The sequence below is a fragment of the Plutella xylostella genome, chromosome 9, assembly GCF_932276165.1.
Source record: "Plutella xylostella chromosome 9, ilPluXylo3.1, whole genome shotgun sequence".
In the NCBI taxonomy this organism is placed as follows: Eukaryota; Metazoa; Arthropoda; class Insecta; order Lepidoptera; family Plutellidae; genus Plutella; species Plutella xylostella.
In genome coordinates this window covers 4618652-4638775 of record NC_063989.1, presented here as the reverse complement: position 1 = coordinate 4638775, position 20124 = coordinate 4618652, and the positions used below count along the sequence as shown (strand labels likewise).

Here is a 20124-nt window from a genome sequence, read left to right as displayed (position 1 = left end):
TGGTATTGCGTAGTAAATGGAAGCAAATGCCAACTTTCAGTTAACGCGAACTAGTAGTTTACGTTAACTATCAAAACACTATGTTGAGTGCCGTGAATAGTGTAAGTGAGTAGAGTGCGAAAACGCTAGCTTTGGCACAGAAACAAGAGGCAACAGAAAAAAAAATTGTGAGGAGAGTATAGCACTTGTTCGTCCATACAAAAAGAGAAAACGTTTTACTACCTCGAAATATTATCCAATCTCCATGATTTTGAGTATGACAAAATGATGAGTATGTTATTCACACAAGGTATAACTAGGTTTATAGCTTTTTCTTTTTTCAAAATTTTCTATAGATTCAAACTTATAGGCACCTCAAATAACGTAATTTTCGTGTGTTAAATCAAGCCGTTTGTTGAACAATAATAATGCATTTTTTTAAAAAAGCGAAAGCTATAAACCTCGAATATATTATGCTGAAGCGATTGACATCAAAATCAAAGAGATTGGTTGATATTTAGTTAGTGTAAAACGTTTTCTCCCGAATCTAGAATTTCATCAAGAAAAGTACCTATTGTCAGTCGCGTGGTGCAGTGCATCTCTATCGCACCCGTGCCCGGGGCATTAGAGCACAAGCGATAGCAAATGTTTTCCTAAATACCTATTTCGCTAGAATCGCCAAGGTATACTCTCCTCTTAAGGCAACAGTTTATGACATTGAATAAAGGGCTGCCAGTTTTACCCGTTGCCAGTTATCGATAATAATAATAATAATAATAATTTATTTATTCATAAAGCCTTACAACAATAAGAATCATAACATAAATTTACATTTACATCAATAATAATTATGTTTACATAACAAAAAATTCCAATAATTACTAATGGTATAAAATAAATTAGGCTAGAACAAATTCATTTTGTGTAATAAGACCCCTGGCTCCTAAACTAGGGTAACCTGTATCTTAGGAGCCAGTGTTCTTCTGATGTACATCGCGTAGCCTGAGCAACAATTACAAAATAGCAAGCAGACGGACGGAATTTTCGGGAAAGACAAAAGTAAAAATTAATCTAAAATTTAAAATATGTTTTACAATAATAATAAGTAAATATTAAAGTAATAGTTAAAATAAAAATACAAGATATTTACAATTAATTATTTAAAAAAAATTCGTTATTACAAATATAATTAAAGATATTGATATATGTCCTAGGCAGATTACAATTGATTCATAATTCTAAATGCAAGCACAAGTCCAGGAAATTCATTTTATTTGAAATTAATTGTTCTGTTTTACAGTAATCAAGTTTATAAAGGAAATTTGTAATTTTTTGTTTACATTCATACTTGTTAATGGGATAAATGTTTAAGAGTCTGTTGATAACGTTATAGAGTCGCGCACTAGCAATTTTGTGCTGCGAGCGAGCAAACTCCGTTCTTGTTTTCTCAGTGGGGCACACCAGATCATCCCGGCGCCTGGTAACGTTATGCATTCCAACGTATGGCACTGTGGTGTGCTTACGAAGAACGATAGAGAGCACATAGAGCTGTCTGATTGATAAAACCTTAAGTTCTGAGTGTAGTTTTACCGTTGGGTAAATAAATGGTTTTTTGAGCATAACTTTCAGAACAGCTCTCTGCGCTCTCTCCAGCTCAATAAGGGTTGTTTTAAAACATCCCCCCCACACTGGAATACAATAGGAGAACAAGGATTGACACAAGGAGAAATATACCATCATCAAGGTATTTTTGTCTGCAGAGCCACGCAGTTTTTTAAATATATATATTGTTTTTCGGGCCCTTGCTATCACGGACTTAACATGGACGCTCCAGTTTAGGTTTTCGTCGATAAAAACTCCCAGGTATTTGATATTGGAGACTCTACTCAGTGACGGACAGTTACAATCCAGCCCCAATCTGTTACAGTTATGAGCTGCGATGGCAAGGTTATCCAGTTGAATGCTCTTGGTATTTCGCATTCTAAATGCGATATACTTAGTTTTAGCTAAATTTAAGGTCAATAAGTTAAAAGAAAGCCAGTTCATAACTTGATGAATGGCGTTTTCAGCATGGTGCACAGTGCTATCCCAGTCATCTCCATGAACCAGCAAGGCAGTATCGTCGGCATATGAAGAGATGCTACAGTTAGTTAGTTGAAGATTGCACAATTCATTAATATAGATCAGGAATAGAGTCGGCCCAAGGATACTACCTTGAGGAATTCCAAAAGTTATAATTTCTTGTTCACTAATGTAAGGTCCTATTTTTACAGCCTGGGATCTATTATTGAGATAGTCTCTAAATATATTTAGCCCTACGCCACGAATACCGATGTCTTCCATCTTGCACAGAAGTCTAGGAACAGAGACAGTGTCAAAAGCCTTCGAGAGATCAAGGAAAATACCGAGAGTTTTCTTCCTGTCATCCAGTCTTTTTACAGCTTCTTCTGTAAGAAAAGCAACAGCGTCTTCGGTAGATAGACCTGACCTAAATCCAAATTGATTAGGGGCCAGAATGTTATTTATTTCGAGGTAGCTGACAAGACGGCAGTTCAGTAATCTTTCCAAGATTTTTGATAGAGCTGGTAAAACAGAGATTGGCCTATAGTTATTGACACTGTCCCTGTCCCCACCCTTAAAAACGGGATGAACTAGCGCCTTTTTAAAAACTGACGGGAATACTCCAGAACTTAGCGCCAGATTGCAAATGTGGGTGATATAGGGGATTAATTTAGGAGCGGAAGATTTTATGACTCTACTCGGTATGTTATCCCACCCTGTCGCACAGCCATGCCTAAGCTCCTTGACGAGCTTCTCTATCTCTGCGTGATCTGTGTCTAATAGAGCAAAGGAGTTAAGTTGGCTCTGAGGCCTGCTAGGCCGATTTGGGGGTGCTTGATCTGGTAGTTGAATTTTGCTAGCAAGCTTCTGACCAACGTCTACAAAATACTTATTAATGGAGTTAACAGATTGTGAAACATTTTGTGAGCTTTTTAATAATTCAACTGGACATGATTTTGAAAGTTGGGTATCACATATATTTTTTATAACTTCCCAGGTGGCCTTAGGATTGTTTTTAGCTTTCGTAAACTGTTCCTGTTGATATGAAATTCTTAGTTTTTTTATTAAGCCATTACAAAAATTTCGGTATCTACTGTACGTTATTTTGATGATAAGATTGGTAGGGTTATTTTTAAGTTTTAAGTGCATTTTGTCGCGGTTTCGAATACATTTGAGAAGTCCCGGCGTGATCCAAGGTTTAATGTTTCGGTCCCTTTTTCTGACATTGATTACCGTGGTGTTATCTTTTATAATATTCGAAATAGTAGAGACAAGTTTCTCAGCTGCCTCATTTGTATCAGATATGCTCATGATTGAGGACAAGTCGGCTGTGTCAATTTGACTTTTTATAGCACAATAGTCAACTCGGAGAGATGTTTTAACTACTTTCTTGGTTGAAGACCTTTTGGCATCAAAACACAAAATAACAGGTTCATGGTCAGTGATGTAAGTTTCTAGGACTATTGATGATGATGTTTTATTGGACTTAAGCATAACATGGTCTAGGCAATTTTTTAATCTAGTAGGGTAAATATGGCCTGGTAAAAGTCCATGAGAAGCTGCAAGTGTTAAGTATTCATGTGAATGAGGATCAACGTTATCTTTTTTTATGTCTATGTTTATATCTCCGATAACAGCGATACTCTGATATTGCTTTAAAGAAAAAAGTACGTCGTTTAAATCATTTATAAAGCAATCGATTTTTTTGTAGGATGGTGATCGATAGATAGATATTACGGCCAGATTTAGGGTGTTAAATTTAATAGTCAAACAGTTTGCTTCGTCAAATTTAGGTTCACTGATCTCACAGGATAAGCCATCTCTAACATAAACGACAACACCATCATTTTGAATTTTATTATTCCTAGTTAGATGTTCCTGGAAACCAAACATAGTAGGCACTTTATTGTATTTAATCAACCAGCATTCAGTCAAAACAATAACGTCAATTTTGTTTCGTAGAGATTGTAAGAGGACCAGAAAGGAATCAAAATTTTTACTATTTACGCTACGAATGTTTAATTGGAGTATATTTAATGAGTGACTGTTGTCTATTAAAAAGTTGAGGCATGAATCGGTTGAACATTTGTATGAATTACACACCGTTAACATGTCAATATCCTCCGAGATTTTATTTAAATCTAGATTAGCCATTGATTATGTTGAGTTAGAGACGCGGCAAAAAACGCAACCAGCCAGCGAGAACAAGTTATTTTGCCAGATAAAAATAAACATTGATTCATGTTGATGTGATAAACAGTTAGTTGTCATTATGATTATGAGAGCATAATAATAATATGTCAATTCAATCAAATAGGCAACCTGAGCAGTCGAAAGTGTCAGAATGATAATTACGATGTGAATAGTTCTCCTAAGTTTAATTATAAAGTGCAAAATTTCCGGGATTTTGTGCTTACAGACAATAAATGAGATTAAGCAACTAATAACACAGTTTATAATACGAAATAAGAATACAATAAACTTTAAAGTCTTGGACTTGCATGCGGAGAGTAGGCATAACACTAGTCATTGTGTCATTGAATTTAGGTTTGTAATACAATTCTCTGAAATAATAGGTATTTGTTTAGAGCCAGCATCCCGGCGAAGGAAAATTTTGCCATTGGAAATCCAGCAAAATTTATAGCCATTATTTTTAGCATACTCTCTGGCCATGTATGCCAATTTCCTATAGTTGGGAGGCAAGTAATCTGCAACATAAATTGGAGTTTTGGTTCCCGGTAGTCCTAAATGTGTAGAATTGAGTTTCTCGTCAGGGCGGCGGCTCCTATTAAAGCTGCGAATGCCGAGCAAGACATCTTGTTTCTTGTGAACAGTAGCAAATTCAGCGACGATAGTTTTATTTGACCCAGCCTTCCCTGGTAGACGGTAGACGTCACGGATCTCCGTTGGGGAAACTTCGAGTGCGACGACTTTACCGATTTTTGAAATAATTTCCAATAAATCAGTAGTTGTTTCCTTATCTTTCATTGGCATATTTCGAATTTCAATTCCTGCCGAACGCGAGGAACACTGTAAGTCTTGAATTTTATTTTCAATTTTAGTAAGCATGTTTCTACATTCCTTACGTTCCCCTTCGAGACTGTTTATTTGGTTCTTCAAGTCTTCAAACTTACTATTAAGAAAATCAATGGATTTCTCGATTTCTTTGTTAGAAGTTTTTATGGCCTGATTTTGTGATTTAACTTCTCGTATTTCTGCCATAAGATTTTGTAGGATTTTACCCTGCTCATCCTTCCATGAGGAAAATAAATCCCTCAGTTCGTCTCTTAGCTGGTCAAATTGGTCCTTTTCAGATGTAGGGGAATCGCTAGGCCGCTGTCGTTTTTTAGTACGGGAGGAATTAGTAGGCACTGGAGATGTCAACTTATTTTCAATCTCCGAGTCCTTAGATCCTAGGGCTTCAAACATATTGGATCCTAGTTGAGGTTCTCTCACCGTGCTCGGTGATGCAAGCGGCGGGGGTGAACGTCGCAAACGAGGCATGTTGATTTGGAAGCGCAAAGTTGGCGTTGGGCGTAGAGCAAAATGCAAGATTAGCGTATCTTGAGCAGGCGTAGCTCGTAGTGTGCGAAAGCGAAGCGATCTTGGTTTGCAGTATCGTAAAACTCTTAACAGCGCCCTCTTTTGGTGATCTTTGGAACGCGATAAGTCAAATGATAGTGTAAGAGGATTTCGTCGCGAGCTGCACTCACCCCGTTGGTCGAATCGGCGAGAGGCCGACCCGCAAGCCGAAGGCCGGAGGTTCGAATCCCAAGTGCACAGAAAAAACTTTTTTCAATTGTATGTGCTCACCCGACGGTGACACGGCTGGGCGCTCCGCAGCAGCGAGGGTGCTTCGCCCCCAGGCTTCCTTGACAGGCTCCAAATTCAGGGTGCTCCAGGCAGCGCGTACACCATCAAGGAGGCAGCGACCGACACGTCCACTCGCAAGCAAATTTGACGAAGAACTCAGACTCATCGATGTCAGACTCTAGATTCATCTGTTTTCAATATGTAGGTATGTAATGCACGCGTGGTATTATGGAGTCACTCACATTAAGATCATTAATAAATACCTTTGAACAATGTAGGTATTTATTGTAATTTATCTAGCTACATACATATGATTTTATAGCAGTTAGCAACGTAAGTACTCTAAACAAACCTCTTTTAATACTTAATTATAGAATATAGAAAAAAATGTTACACATTTTTATTGAAATCCCTTGTTACATTATAGCGTAATTATCTTTCTATTTCTGTTACTTACCTATTTTATGTTACACACAGTCATTTTGAAAAAGAAATATTTTACGAACAACATGAGCTCTTAAATTCTTCTACTTCCCAACCAGACCAGGCCTATCAATACAGCTGGCCGTTGCACCAGAACAGAAAAAAAAAACTAGTATTTACGTAGTGGACGGCCCGATCCGCACCGGGGCGCGCTCAGCGTGACCAGCTCCCGTTAGAGCGAGCGGCGCGTGTCCACGCAAACCAAATAGCCATTGGCTCGAATACTGTAGGATTACTCTTTACTCTTGCTTGACAAAAGACGAACGAGGGAGAGCTCTATACTGAAGGGTTACTCTCTACTCCGCTGGACTGACGACCTTTGGCGGGTAGCCGGTTGTTGGATGTGGAAGGCCGAGGACCGAGTGTTGTGGCGCTCCTTGGGAGAGGCCTATGTCCAGCAGTGGATGATTATTGGCTAATGATGACTCTCTACTCTACGTCCTCCAACCCGCACTAGGCCAGCGTGGTGGACTAGGCCTAAAAACCTTCCTTCATTGGAAGGCGCCTAGCCCCAGCAGTGCGGACGTGATGGGACATGATGACGTGATGATGACTCTCTACTCTGGCTTCACAAAAGACGAACGAAGGAGAGCTCTCAGTACGTTTCATGCAGCAGAGCTCCGAAAGTTTGATTTGAAGCTGGAGTGATCCTCCTGCTTGCCAAAGCCACACTCAACAGCCACTTTAGGTGACGACGTGTTGAAAGGTTTAAAATTTATACCCATGGCGTATACTGTCTTCTCTGCGTCGGTGATAAACACAAGAGTAGGGCTTAGTAGCCAGTGATAAAACTTATAGTTTTATAAATCAAATCACACTTCGAAATAATCGATATAGTAGTTTTTGTATTTTCCTTTATAACATGTCGTTAGTGTAGAGATGTAAGTAGATATCTCTTTATAAATGTTTTTTTTAATATTATATTACAAAATTCGCTTCATTTTATATGAATAATTGGCAAACCAACATTAAATCACGTTGTAAGGTTGGCACTCATTGAGCATTTCAAATTCAGAGCAGCGAAGGCTATCAAAACAATATTTTCCCAGAATTTGCGCATCAATTTATGAATAATATCAATTACAGAGAAAAGTGGGTCAGAGGGATTTTGTAATTTATCTAAATCCTGCCAGTAAGTACTGTGAAAATGATAATCTTAATCAAATTTTTAGGATGTAGGTAAAAACAACACTTATCGATGACAGGATGAGATCTACAGGGTGTTGCAAAAAGGGTATAGGTACTAAGCCGAAACCTACATGTGCAGCATGGTATATCTAAGCCATGGTATAGGTTTCGACTTCGTATACCCTTTTTGCAACATCCTGTATATTACGTATTTTATGCGTCTATCCATTTGACTTAACTATCCATTGTACCAACCTACAATGAACTAAATACCTTTATGAAACAATTTCAATCAATAATTTGACCATATTATTGTACAATATTGTTGATTGCACCTTTTTCCCCGCGTCCTTGTCATCAGCTTCCATATTGCCGACACGTACATAACAGAATACGTAATATTATTTTCTGCGATGCAAAAGTTAATTTGATACGTAATTCTATTGATACTGTCAAAAACCAATTTGGGTATCCTACGTTCGCTGTATGAGAATTACCCTCGTTTGCCGCTGCCGGATTAAAATGGACCTTATGCTTCCCCCCTGTTTACGGATTAGAATTAAGTCACACTGTATAATATGAAAGTGAGATTAACACACCCACGAGCAATGAAATAGTTCCACTTGCCCTTGAATTTCTATATCATTTGAACCTCTTAATTATTGTATATGCGTGTTATCATCATCATCAGCCCTTAATTGGCCACTACTAGACAAAGACTTGTCCCAAGGAGCGCCACAACACTCTGTCCTCGGCCGTCCTTTTCGGTCCAGCGGAAATAATATGTACGCAAATAAAACAAAAAAATCAGCCGACAGGGCGGGAGTTTGAAAATATGCCAAACAAATATTTGCAGCTCCATAGAAACTTGGTTGGCCAATGGCTATGTGGCTTTGTAATATGGAGCGAAGAATTCCAAAAGTGGTTGAACAAAAGCTTAGTTTTCGTGACAACCTGCTTTTAATTTAAAATAAATTAGTTATAGAAAATCGTGATTTGAATGAATCCCATGGAATCTAAATACAACCTACTTAATCAACTATATTAAATTATATTACTTATATCAGCTCAAAAGCTCAAAGTTAATTATCTAATCAATTAGCCAAACGATAAACTATCCATTAGGTAAATAATAAGGGATAATGGGAAACATTAAGCTTAAGCAGTAGAATGAATTGCTTAATCTCATCTCTTTTTATTGCAACAGCTATTGTGGAAAGTGTATCTACTAATTAATTACTTAATACCACTTGCCAGAATGTTTTACTCAGTATTAATATCAAAGTGAGATCTCGTCCTCTCATTTGAGGATTCGAATCCTGTCACACAGACGACCGAATGGCGTAGTAGACGACCGAATGGCGTAGTAGACGACCGAATGGCGTAGTAGACGACCGAATGGCGTAGTAGACGACCGAATGGCGTAGTGGTTAGTGACCCTGACTACTCAGCCGAAGGTACCGGGTTCGATTCCAGGCTGGGGCAGATATTTGTTAAAAACACAGATATTTGTTCTCAGATCTTGGATGTGCCCGTAAAATGGCAATAGGCCCGTCCCCTATAACATCGGGACTAACATAACACTGGCGAAAAGTGGGTGCAGCAATGCACCTCTGCCTACCCCGCAAAGGAGTACATTAGTACAAGGTGTGAGTGTTTCTTTTTTTTCCTGTCACACAATTATGAATTGAAGGATCCCTCTAGATGTAGTAGGTACTTACTCTGGTAGTTTGTGTCGGACTACATAGACTACGATAAACATTATTAGAGAATACTGAATTTAAAAAAATCTAAAACAGCTCTCTTCGGTTTGCGATCCGTCACGTGAGTACTTACTAACTTAGTACTTAGAACATCATGTTTTTAATACTGAAACGGAGGCTCTCGATCTAAACAGTAACTAAGCTAATCTAAATTAAAAGCTAAATAGCAAAAGGACACGGTTGAGTTACTGAAGCACCCTAAATTTAGTTGTTATTTAGGCTTCTCGTGCAACATAATATTTATTTTAGACAAAGTTAGGTGGCTCTGGTTAGCCGCAACTAAACTAGAGGACTTTAGCAGATGAAGCCGCAAATAAACTTAACTAGATCTACGGTTCTGTCTGACCTATATGTCATCTATTTTAAAACCCCTAACCGAAAATGAAGGGTTTTATAAATATCACACGTGTTATCTAAATGACAACTGATAAGAAAGAAATAGATATTCAAATTGCCAGGGTTTAGCATGTGTCAGTTTTTATGGTAAAGAACAATGACAAAGGAATAAAGAGAGGACTTGGCATATCCACGAAAAAAATGCGCTTACCTAAACATTGGTTTCAATTAAAATGGCGGCGGTTTCCTTGAAAAATGTAAACAAACAAATTGTTTGACAGCTGAAGTACCTTGTGTTTGGATGTCAATCAACATGGCGACCGGTCGCAATGTTGTAATTTTAGGCAAAGACAAAACTACTGTTGTCCTTTTTTACGTACGATAACACTAATAAGTTAAAAAGAGACGACGATATATTTTTAAATACCGATTTTTATGCCAGGTCCTCTCTTTATTCTTTTGTCATTGGTAAAGAAGGCCCATTAGTTTTGACATTTACTTGAATGTCGATGCTAGAAAATCGAGAATTTTCATTCAGATACACGAAAGTTTAAAACAAGTTTATTGTAAGTTAATGTCGTGGAATTTACAGAGATGACTGGTAAGGTAACTCTCGTACTCGTGTTTTACTTTCACAGCCATGCATCAGATTGTGGACGGAGAGTTGTGACATGAATTTTGGTCTGTGTGTGTGGTGTTCCTTGCTCTCATTTGATCACACTCACATAAACAACCCGTAGGCACATAGTCCACTGCAGCCCTGCAGGACATACACGATTGCAGGTTTATTGCCATCTTAATAACATTTTGATTACTCTTCTTCTCACAGCTCATTATAATCTTGCTACAGACTGTAAGTATATATTATAACTGTTTAATGTGTAAAACATATATTTAATAAGGTTAAAGGGTAACGCTTGTGTATGTTAACGTAACACGCAAGAAAATTCTAGTCAGAAGAAGTTTTTAAAAGTTTTGAACAAGAATTTAAAACTAATTTTTGTAATAACATTAATCCAACGATTTTATCCTTAATGTACGAAACAACCCAGTAGTAGCCGTAGCGGTAGTTAATTTATCAAAAAAAAAAATACATATCGTGGCAAAAGGCTCGCAGATCCGTTTAACATTGTTACGCAAACCCGATCGTAGTAGCTGTGATTCTGACGTCAATGATTAAATCATTATGCAACGTTCAGGATGTTTGAAGTACTCTAGCGCTGTCCTTTCTCTTCAACTGACTTGCAATGAGGCTGAGGTTGTAGTTGGCAACACTGTCATCAAGGAGCGTGTGAACAGGATCCTCTTTCAAACACCGGGTTCATTATTCTGAGCTCTTTCGTTAGCAGCGTGCTTTGTTTCTAGGTCCTGTCCACAAAGCAAATACATGTTGTGTATTTGTTTTGTGATCCTGTCACTCTATCACGATCTCGTTTCGACAAAAGAATATTATGCAAACTTAGCAATAAAAATAATACTAAACAGAAATCCAAAAAATAAAAACTTCCCTAATACTGACGTTAAAAATAATGAGCACCCGAATAGCAATGTAAGCAAAAATACGTGACGTAAAAATAGACTTAGTAGTAGCTACTTTACACACCTTTTTTACCGTCCTGTTTAATATTTCAGTTAAAATAGTAGCAGAAAATATTTACAAACAATAATAAAGATCTCCGAATACTAAAAACTTCGCCCTAAATCTTTGTTTCAGGTCGCTGACACTATCACAATATTCATTTTCACGAAAATTTTACAACTTCGATATCAATTTACTTCACAAACTCAGATAACTCTTAAAAAGTTATTTAATTACCTTTATCTTTGTTCCAAAAGTTTTGCTAACTCCTGTTAGAAATTGTCTGTATCATAAAAATAAATCATAATTATTATGGACTCAGGAGGTGGTAGATTTCACACAGACAACGGTAAGCGGTGCTCATCACAAAGAAGTAAGCTCTGGGATTCGTAATTCGTATCCGATGTTAAATTTAGGTTATTTATGTAGGTACTCAAATTATTAGAGATCCGGACAAAACACATTATATTGTCAAACTACTTCAGTTTGACGATGTGTTTCTGTGATTAAATTCCACCTTTATTGAGGGGACGCGACTATTCTACTCCGTTAAAACAAATTATCAGCTAACTAATACAGGTCCATTCTGTTTTCTTCCTGTGGAAAACATAGAAAGAAAACAGAAATAGTTGCTTACTAGTACGCGCTACTTCTCCGAATGGTCGCTAAGTCATATTGTCGGCTTTCACATCCACAAACCGAGTCATGAATACAGTTTGAACTGAACTCTATTACAACCAGATAAAGTTGATACGAATATTGTATTAGATTTATCGGATTTCTCGAGTCGAAGCTAAGCAAATACAAGATCAGTACTTTATCTGACTTTATTACGTCGAGTCGGCGTCATTATTTGTTGTGAAACAAGAGATTTTTCAGATACTTACCTAAGAATTTTTATTTACCTATTCCTATATAATTTTCCTTTTTCATTACGAAGTTTTGAGATTCCTGAATCCTACATGTAAGAAAGGAATTTCTACACATATTTTAATTACTAATATAACGGACACGTAAATTATAAAATTTATTTATTTATTTATTTATCAAATATGGAACACCAGCAGTTAATTAACTTAAAATAATTTAAGTTTAACCGTTAGCACCTTCATACTGCTGGAAAAAACTCCCTTGCAAAATGTCCATTTAATATTCCCTGGGGACACTTTAAAAAATAAACTCTTTAACGGGAAACTATAGGAGCCAACCGAGTACATTTTTGAACTAGCCACCGTCAAGAAAACGACTTCTTAGTAGGTAGGTACTTGAAGCAACACACATTGCTCGGTTCATCGTTTCCAGTAAAAACTAGTAATTAGGGCAAAACACCCAGTAACTGACCATGTGCCAGTAACTGACCACCTTCCTCTTCAACTCCAATAAATAAGAAATATAGCCAAGCAGGGCCATCTAGTGAACATCCAGTCTATTTTGTGGTTCATTGAGAGCATTACTGATACAAAAGATTTTGCCAGCCGCCAACAGATGGATAGTGAGCGATCGAAAAAGTTCAGTTGGCGCGCGAACCGAGTAAATTGCAGTTGTGACTAACGTATTTGTTAAGGTAAGTGAATTTTTTGATCGTAAAATTTACCATGAAAAAAATTGAAATCATTGAAAGAAAAAATTATACCATATAGATTTAATTATAAAGATTACGTTTTTGATAAGATTCAGCTTGTTATTTCCCGTTTGATTGTTTTTAATGGGGTGGACAGTTACTGGACGACAAAACAGCGATTTTCCAATAACTGACCACCTATGTCGGTTATTGGGATTTTTGGTTGAAGCTGAATTTAGGCAAAATAAGAACGTAATATTAAAGCTCATATGTGCCATTTTCTTGTGTCAAAATATGAGCATTCTATCTGCACTCCTTCCATTTACTGACATAGGTGGTCAGTTATTGGGTAAATTGGTGGTCAGTTACTGGTATTATTATATATGATATATTTTTACAGCTTTCAGCGAGATGAAGAAGCGCCAAAATAGCAAAAAAAGTATAGAAAAGGCAATTCCACTTGTCTGAGACAAACCAGGATCAACAAGACATTCCAAAATAATTCAGGGTGACATGCAAGCACCTTTTAAAATATAGAGAATTCAAACTTAAAGTCCAAGTTTGTTCCAGATTCGGTATTAGCTGATGAGGAAGATAAAAACGCTAGTGGAGCATACTATCAGCCTAGGATAATGTGGATTCTCCAGGATAAAGACAGATGCCACCATTTTTCCTTAAAGATAATCCTTGGAGCAGTCCCTTCAAGAATGCAAGACCAGGAGACAAATGGCTTTCACCATCTCACTCTATGAAAAGATACTCAAATGCTATCTTCAGAACAGCTGAAGGCGTACCTAACCAATGCCAGCGCTTGTGAACCAGATGAAATTGGTTCCCCGAGCACAAAAGCACTTGGCGAACAAGACCTCAATGACGCTATTAAAGATGGGTCTTTAACCCGCGGATAGTCGCGCGTGGGTCGAAAAGACCCAGCACTCTATTTATACCTCGATAACTTTTAAAATATTTGATATTACTAATTGGCGTGCCTAGTACCTTTAAGTTACCATATAGGCTAGCCGCACTCCCCACCCCGACCAGATTGCCCGCGGCACTTGGACAGGATGGACATTCAAAGTGAGTATGGGTCTTTTCGACCCATGAGCGACGCTTTGTGTCAGTATAATTTTTTTGATATTTTTTTTATTTTATTATTTTTTCTTTTCAGAAATGTCACGTAACCTTTTAGACGATCTTTGTAGAGATCACACTGCATTTTTATGCATTAATTGTAATCCGAATATGTGAAAATACCGAAGAAAATACCTAATTATATACTTAATCAATACAATGAAGAAGTAATTTTGTATGTAAATTTATGTTAACTTTGAAGGCTGATTGTTGATTATTTTTTTATATAAAAAGTTATTTATTTTTTTGTTACTGAGAAGAATGGTTATTAGTTTAGATAAAACTAAGTTTTTTAAATTGATAAATATAAAATTAATAAAAATAAGCTGTAATTTATGTTCCTATGTAGATAAATAAGAACATGAAGCATAGTACTTTTGAAACTGTCAAAACATATTTTTTTATCCATAAATTCATAAATAATTTTGATTTGAGTATAGATTTATTACTAACCTTACGTTTGATGTACAATAATATCAAAATTTTCTTTTTTTTTCGAGAAAATAGATCAATTTACTTTCGGGTCTAAAAGACCCACATGCGACTGTTTGTGTCACGAAATTTGACGCGAGCACTGGCGGGTTAATAGCGTCATTGAGGTTCATATTCGGGTTGGGACCCGAATATACGTTACCGACGAAACGCGCCTCCACATTTTTCCAAAGACAGGCATAGCCACTTCAGCAAAATAGGAAAAAGAAAGCATCACTACAATGCTAGCACCCTCAGCCGGTGCACCAACACGCCCTTCAATGGCATTATGAACGGCCAGCGGATTTCAAACAAAACGGTAAAATTGGCACACAAGAAATGGGGCATTCTTCTATAAGTTGTTACCACGACCAACACCCCAGCCATTTGGAAACGATACCACAACTATCCGGAATCCACTGGCAACGCTATACTATATTGGCAGACACATTAGTCCAGCAGCGGAAAATGCAGAAAGTACAGCGATGTTCTGCTTCAGTGACGCCTCTTCAACGAGGCAAAGATTCTCTGTCCCCCTTGCAGAAATGACTACTCCTGTCTTTTGCCAAATACTTACCAACGAAAGCACGTTTCAACAGCATCCTAAATATTCCAGTTAAATCCTCAACAAAGTCATTGAAATCCCGTTCGTCAAGGCATCTTTTTGTATCCTGAAAAAGTAACCCCCAATATCTGATTCGGTCATAATTACAATGGCTAGCCTCAATGACTCTTTAGCCGCACTGAAAGTCTCTGGGTGGGGTTTCAGCAATAATGAAAACCATCTGTCTCTGGTCCTACATCCTTGAAAGGACCGGCGGGGAAAGGGCCTACTTTTCCGGCGGGGAATTTATGCTTTCCCAGGCCGACAATACAATCCGCCACGATTCCTCCTCCACATCAGTTGATACCTAATATGGAAAAGACCGGCTTTAGCGCTCGCTACTTTATATTTAAGAAAATGCTCGTTTCTGGCACCATGAATGCTTCATGGGCCTGTCCCACTGATTCTGGCTTGTTCCGGACAAACAAAATCGCCCTTTTTGTGACTTATCTGAAGGTTCTACATTGGGGCCACTTAATGTCCCTGAAAGCTGTAAATTTAAAATGCGTGTTCACTATGTGCATGTGTGTTTATTCCTTTGTTTTTAGTAATTAAAAAAATGCATAAACTTGTGTTTTTAATAAATAAATGGTTGATTATTAGGATAAGATATAATTTAAATTATGCATTAATCTGATTAATTAATTTAATGCACTTTTCAGTTAAGAAACCTTCAGAAAAAGTGATGTGTCACATATTAAAAGAGACCAGAGGATCGGTACTATTACATGAAGTAATCAAATAAATAAATAATAATAAGATTTAATCATAATTCCATTTTTAAACCATTTTAAATTGGTGGTCAGTTACTGGCATCGAGTGTGGTCAGTTACTAGATTTTAGTGGTCAGTTACTGGGAAAATCACTACTTTTTGTTTGCAAAAATATATAAAAAAATGAGTAACTTCTACATGTTTGCTATTTACTCAGGAATGTAGCTCTGTTATTCTAGTTTCTAAAACAAAAATCGGATTTAATAAGCGATATGAATTGAGCCCGCTACAGATAAATTACTGGAACAACTCCCTTAAGGTGGTCAGTTACTGGGTGTTTTGCCCTATACTTCCGTCTGGTTTTAGTGGGTCAGTTGCAAGACAGGTGCTGTGCTATGGCTGCAGTACTGGAGGGTAGCTCTAGCTAAAGAAAAATAAAGTTTCGCTTTGCTGCGCTTTCCAATACTCACGTAACATTCAACGTACGTTTTTGGTAGAGTAGCCCTCCTGTGGTGGCATTGTCAAGTGACAAGGCTGCAAGTTTGCGGTCGGGTTGAGTATAAGAGAAATGATTCGAAATGCGGCCTCTTTGGTCTTGGTCGGCTGTGTGGGAGACTGTGCTGTGCCTTGTGGCTCGGAGGCCTATTTCTATTCTATTGTGGAAGGAGTATTAGTCAACAGAGCGGTTCTTTGGTTATAGTAACTACCTTTACATGGATCTCACTGTAAAAGGTAAAAGTTAGATTAAAATTTAATAAAAATACTTTAGATCTGATTTGGAATTAACTATTTTAGAGTCCGACAACGAAGTCGCAAAATTAAAGATGTTTTTTTTTTTCAATATATTTCGTAGCATTACATAAATGAAAAAAAGAGCAAGAAGCTCCACACCAAGCCTGTGTCAGGAATAAAAAGATAACTTAGTGTCCTAATCATGTCCTAATAAACTTTTGTTGCTGTGGCCACTTGATTCTGATGCAAAATGTATCATATTTTCAAGATCTAAGACAGATATTACGTATGTCAGTGCAAGTCAGTCAAAAGGAAGACTTTCGATTACCTGTAGGTGCATCTTATTCGTATATGTATCGGTGACTGTAATAGTCCTGTTGGAAATGCAGATGCATTCCGGTTTGCGGAATAGCTATTTCGAAATTCGGAATTCTTTCGTGCATTCTTTGATCCGGGACGGGAGCTAAGTTTATGCATGAACATTCGCCACGGATCATCGCGACTGCTACTCTCGGAACCACACTATTTTGGGGAAACACAGTTGACGAAGCGTCTCTGGCGTTTTTGCTTGTTTTAGGACGCAGTTTTAGAAACAAATCAATTGTTGATAATTCTTCAAATTACTTTTTTTTTGTATTTTCTATTGTAGATGGATTTTTTGGTAAGTTCCTATCTAGACTATTTAGAAGAATAGCATTCACCTACACTCACAGGCAATGAAAAAGTTGCATTAAGAAAATCACCAAATTACTCCTAAACAGAAAAAAACTAACTTAATGACGCTCTTCTTCTTCTTCACATTCTTCTCTAAAATTGAAATAGATTTTACGGTGCATCAGAAATTCAGAATATAACCAACTAAAAAAAAAAAATATTTTGTTGAAAATTCTTATTAAGTATAAATAATTTAAAAAGGGGCCATTTGGTGTCTTAATTTTGTAAGTGGAACTGTTACTTTGCCCGTGAGTGTATTTATTGTACAAATATAACAAAATAAAAGTACAAAGAGTGGATTTAATACTAAAAACATTTTCTGCCAGTCAACTCGCAGGAGGTAAGTACAGGAAAAATATGTAAGAAGGTGTACACTATGAGTGGACAAGAGCGTCTGAAGATCGATAACTTAGCGTAGGTGTACACAAGAGGAGGCATATATTCCTAACAGTGAGCGATACAGGGCTGATGATGACAATAGGTAATTACGTACTTAGTAAGTTAATGCATTCATGGATTTCAGTTGTTGGATTTAAGCCCATAATAATAAAACAACTCAGCTTCAATAACTTTAAAATGTGGGTAATGAGTTAATCACAAAACTTTTGATATTATAATTATGATTAGAGATGGGCCGAAATTCGGTAGACATTCGGTTCAACCGAACTTCGGTTTTCGGCCGAAATTCGGTTAAACCTGCCGAACATTCGGCACACCTATGTATTTCTACAATTAAGGAGTGGAATTTTTCCAGCGACGTTTTTGTTGGCGGGTGAGTCTACCTGTAATGCTTGGCCACTTTTTGAACCGTTCTGACTGAAATTGCAAAAAAACAGCTGTTTCATAGTAAAGTTAAATACTTACAGTACAACCATAAAGTCCTGAGAAGGAAAGTGGATCCTAACTAATTGTTAAAGACTGTATTTAATTGATCCATTATATTTATTTAAGCACAAATCCGTCAAAAAGCCATAATCAATCGGTGTTTTATTTTTGAAAAGTATGTAAATGTAACTAAATATTTGACAATTATAAAAGTCTTCACAGAATCGCACTCTTCATTTTAATGACTTTATAGTTGGACTTTACGTGATTTATCATCATCATCAGCCAATAATCATCCACTGCTGGACAGAGGCCTCTCCTTCCTCATCCAGCCACTACCGGCTACCCGCCTAAAGTCGTCGGTCCAGCGTGCAGGGGGGCGTCCCACACTGCGTTTGCCTGTTCGTGTTCTCCATTTGAGAAATCGTCTACCCCAACGATTGTCGGTTCTTCGGCAGATATGACCAGCACTCTGCCACTTCAGCTTGCATATTTTGACTTAGTCCTCTGACGGATAACTTCATTTCTGATACGATCCATCAGAGAAACCCCAAGCATAGCTCTCTCCATAGCACGCTGAGGGACTTTAAATCGGTGAACCAGGCCTACCGTCAGTTTACGTGATTAACAAACTAAAATTTATACAGATTATTGCAAAAAGGGTATACTAAGCCGAAACCTACATGTAAACCTACATTTTTGTGCTTAGATATACCATGCTGTACATGTAGGTTTAGGCTTAGTATACCCTTTTTGCACCCTGTAGAATAGTAGTAATAAGATTTTTTTCGGCATCTCATCGACAATTTATGAATGTGTTCAGTATTTCGGGTACATCTCCTTGCCTTCGGGAGCTTCACTGAGGAAATTCCACCCTGTATAATGGTATTACAATAGCAACAAATTTAACCGAATGATCGGCCGAACTTCGGCCAAACTTTTAATTTTTACCGAATGTTCGGCCGAAGCCGAACTTCAGTTCAAACCACATTCGGCCCATCACTAATTATGATGGTTTGTTACAAAAGGCTTCAATGATTCAATGTTTGCATCTAAGGCTCTTATGTACTAACCTATCTGCTTATTTTAAACTTAACATTACAACCATTGGCGTAAATATCTACCTATACCTAGGTTGTATAATAATGTATCCGGAACTGCCGACCGTGTCTAAATTGATGTCATCAAACTAATTCATCAGAGTAGGTACAATAGAGTCATCAACTCACCAGAATCAATATAACGTATTGTAACGTAAAGTATTGTGTTTATAAACGTACCTACAGTCGTACATATCCACATATTTACTATACTTACTAGAATTAGCTACATATACCTATATATAAAAGTTAATAAAAATCCATGCAAAAATCAATGCCAACCACCTTGAGATCAACAAACATTTAATCGAACAAAGCTCTGAACCAATCGAATCGCGACCTTCAGATGAGCTTGGATACCGACGTTATCCAATCTATCCGGAACTTAACCTCGCTTTGACGTTTAAGTTTTAACAACAATGGCTCCACTGAGACAACAATCTATCGCCTTGTAAATTGCCAGAACTTTTAGTTTTCACTTCCGATATCGATTAAACAAAACTGCTCTACAATTAAACAGAGTTTCTAAACGATCTCCGTCAAGCGCCTCCGCCGTGATTTCCAGACGTGACACGCCAATATAGCCTCTGTCTGACTCACCTTTATATTGGTATTTCCGAACATGTTGAGACAAAACCATCCTACATCTTGCACAATCCTTTGCTAGGCAATTGTTTACACAAACACTCAGCACAACACAGGCTAACACTTTCACTGTAGAAAGTTCCCATTGGTCGGAGTTTCACTTCGCGAGCGGCGCCTGCGCAGACTGGCCGTCAACTTGGAACTGCCGCGCAACCGACAGTGGAGACCCCTTTTCCCCCTCCATCTTTGGTTTTCTTATGTATTTTGCTTGACGTACCATCCACTTCCAAATACCGTTAAAACCTCACATAGTTACAATCACTTCTATAAGCTACGACATAAGGATGAATGCGGTTTGAGTTGGTTCATAGTTTTCATTACATTAACATGTGCTTTAAGGTAAGCGTGTATGACCAATTAGAGCCACCTGTTATAGTGGTATTGACTTGGAGAATTTCAAATATGCAATAAAATGGACGCCTTTTTATTTGGGTCTAATTAACTTCATGTTAGGCGTTAAAAGTTTCAGATCGCTCCATTATGTAG

General features: G+C 37.4%; 1 protein-coding gene across 4 annotated transcripts in view; it reads right to left on the bottom strand.

Moving 5' to 3' along the window:
- LOC105387388 (tyrosine kinase receptor Cad96Ca) overlaps nt 1-19805 on the bottom strand; it is a 57408-nt gene extending 37603 nt beyond the window's left edge. For all 4 annotated transcript variants that reach the window (XM_048622882.1, XM_048622885.1, XM_048622883.1 and 1 more), the window contains exon 1: nt 19594-19805. The gene's annotated coding sequence lies outside the window, so the exon portion shown is untranslated. The remainder of the gene's footprint in view (nt 1-19593) is intronic.
- Nucleotides 19806-20124: the final 319 nt, after the last annotated feature.